This window comes from Megalobrama amblycephala, linkage group LG1 (genome assembly GCF_018812025.1).
Source record: "Megalobrama amblycephala isolate DHTTF-2021 linkage group LG1, ASM1881202v1, whole genome shotgun sequence".
Lineage (NCBI taxonomy): Eukaryota > Metazoa > Chordata > Actinopteri > Cypriniformes > Xenocyprididae > Megalobrama > Megalobrama amblycephala.
This window is the reverse complement of record NC_063044.1, coordinates 71,349,222-71,352,085: the sequence shown is the minus strand read 5'-3', so window position 1 is coordinate 71,352,085 and position 2,864 is coordinate 71,349,222. Positions and strand designations below refer to the sequence as shown.

General features: G+C 35.4%; 1 pseudogene; it reads left to right on the top strand.

The window, feature by feature from the left end:
- The first annotated feature begins 335 nt into the window (after positions 1–335).
- Positions 336–2,059, top strand: LOC125277879 (annotated as a pseudogene).
- The last annotated feature ends 805 nt before the right edge of the window (positions 2,060–2,864 follow it).

The following is a 2,864-nucleotide window of genomic DNA, read 5'->3' as shown; positions in this document are numbered from 1 at the left end:
AACCTGTCTGACGGATTACATGGCACAAAACTGTAATCAATAATAAAATCTGTACAATGTAAGTACAGATTTGTTTGTTTATTTGATTGTTAATTTATTCATTTTTATATGTTCACTTTTGAGAACCATCTTTCTAAACTAACTTTTTAGCATGAATTTTGAGTATGTCAAGCTAGTTAAGTTTACTAACAATTTTCTATAATGTATTGTCTTGGGATATTTGGTTTAATATAATTTCTGGTGTTGTTATTATTATTATAAACATACATTTGAAAATGTTCTCTTTCTCATGCTAGAGATTTTCATTTCAGCCCACTTGAAGACAATTCTTCAAAATGCTTAATTTTTTCATCCTAATGTTTAATATACTTCAGTGTAAGCAACTGTGTATTTTTGTTAAAGGGATAGTTCACCCAAAAATGAAAATTTGATGTTTATCTGCTTACCCCCAGAGCATCCAAGATGCTGTGTATATAGACTTTGTTTCTTCAGTAGAACACAAATCATGATTTTTAACTCCAACTGCTGCTGTCTGTCAGTCGTATAATGCAAGTCAGCGGGAACTTGGACTATAAGAGTAAATAAAACACGACAGACAAATCCAAATTAAACCCTGCGGCTCGTGACGACACAATGATGTCCTTAGACACAAAACGATCGGTTTGTGTGAGAAACTGAACAGTATTTATATCATTTTTTACCTCTAATACACCACTATGTCCAACGGCATTCATCACTCGATTCGTGCGGTCTGATCGCGCTCTGACAACGGAAGTGATGTCTAGCACTCATTGAAGTATATGCGCGAGACATCACTGCCGTTGTCAGAGCGCGATCAGTTCCCGCTGACTTGCATTATACCACTGACAGACGGCAACGGTTGGAGTTAAAAATCATCATTTGTGTTCTACTGAAGAAACAAAGACACCTACATCTTGGATGCCCTGGGGGTAAGCAGATAAACATCAAATTTTCATTTTTGGGTGAACTATCCCTTTAAACTTACACTAAATTCATACTTGTTTTCAATGTGCTTAATGAATATAGAAGCAAATCCACAGCAAACAATACTAAGTATCTTTTCACCCGTTCCTTCTCATATTGAATTGTTCAGGCACCTCAAAAAATTCAGATGTCACAGTTCAGAATCATCTAAGGATTGTTCAAGCTGGTGACAGTGTTAACTTCACATGTATTTTATCAGGTGAAATAAGATCCAGCGGGGCTTGGGACAGACAAAGAGTTGGAGAGAAACCCCTTCTGATTCAATTTATCAAGCTTTAGATGTCAAATTTGAAAATTAATTTGACAAAAATAAACGTTATTTTGTAACAAAAGATGATAGAAGTTTGATTCTGAGCATCACAAACGCAGATGAATCAGACACCGCAACATACTATTGTGTTACATAAACATTTAATTTCATATTTGGAAAAAGAAATTATCTCATTGTTAAAGGTAAGATGAACAATCACAAACTTTGTTACATGTTGTACATTGTGTGTATTTAAATAAAAAAAACTGCACTTCATTTTTTTATTTTATTTTCAGGTGGAGAACTGAGCATCGACTCTGATCATCAGAGACCTGCGTCAGATCCAGAGCATCCAGAAGAGTCTGCAGTGGTTCTGCAGTGTGCCGTCATCACTCAGAGCTGTGCAGGAGAACACAACGTCTACTGGTTCAGACACAAATCTGGAGAATCTCCTCCAGGAATCATTTACACTCAGGAGCGCAGGAACGGTCAATGTGAGAGGAGCTCTGATGGGAACTCTACCACACACAAATGTATCTACAACCTGCCCAAGAATAACCTCAGTCACTATGATGCTGGGAATAAATTTATTTAATGTGATCATGGTGCTGATGCATCACTAATATCTTTTTTATTATTATTATTATTATTATTATTTTAAGCAGTTTTTTATTTTAGCAGCTTCAAACTGTTTATCAGTGATTGTGATCATAGTTCTGGGCTCACAGTTGTACAAGCACCAGCGAAAAGGTAAGATTTACATGCTTTATGTAATTAACCCCTGGTTTCACAGACAAGGCTTAAAGGATTAGTCCTCTTACGTCACTTAGCGCCAGTTACATTTTTTCCGTAAGTAGAATAGGGAAGGTGTAGAACACACAGCATAAACTTTTTGGAGAATACGGAAATGCGGTTTTGGCGGAAGCACTTAGAAGGCAAACATCTGTTTATATAAAGCATATACATTTAAATTTTTTTCTAAAATGACCAATCGTTTCACTAGATAAGACTTATTCCTCATCTAGTATCGTTTAAAGCCCTTTGAAGCTGCACTGAAACTCTAATTTTGACCTTCAACCGTCTGGAGGCCATTGAAGTCCACTATAAGGAGAATAATCCTGGAATGTTTTCATCAAAAACCTTAATTTCTTTTCGACTGAAGAAAGAAAGACATGAACATCTTGGATGACATGGGGGTGAGTAAATTATCAGGGAAAGTTTATTTGAAAGTGGACTAATCCTTTAAGCAAGTCCCAGACTAAAATGTATGTTTGAGTTGTTTTAACTGAACTTGCACTGACAGATCTAAAATATGTCAGAGCCATTGTTTTATCTCAAGATGCACACCAGTAATGTTTTTTTCTAGTGTGCATTTATAAAAGCAACTTAAATGTCCTAATTGAACTAAGGCCTAATCCTGGCTTAATCTATGTCCTGTCTGTGAAACCAGGCCTATAAATCATAATATTCAAACAATATCTATCAGATTCAGTGCAGTTGTAAAATATAAGTTCTTATTGTTTATTCCTTTAGAAGACTTGAGAAATGGCAACAGGTACAGAAAAATGATTAAAACACGTGTCATTTGCTTAAAAAATAGGACATGAAT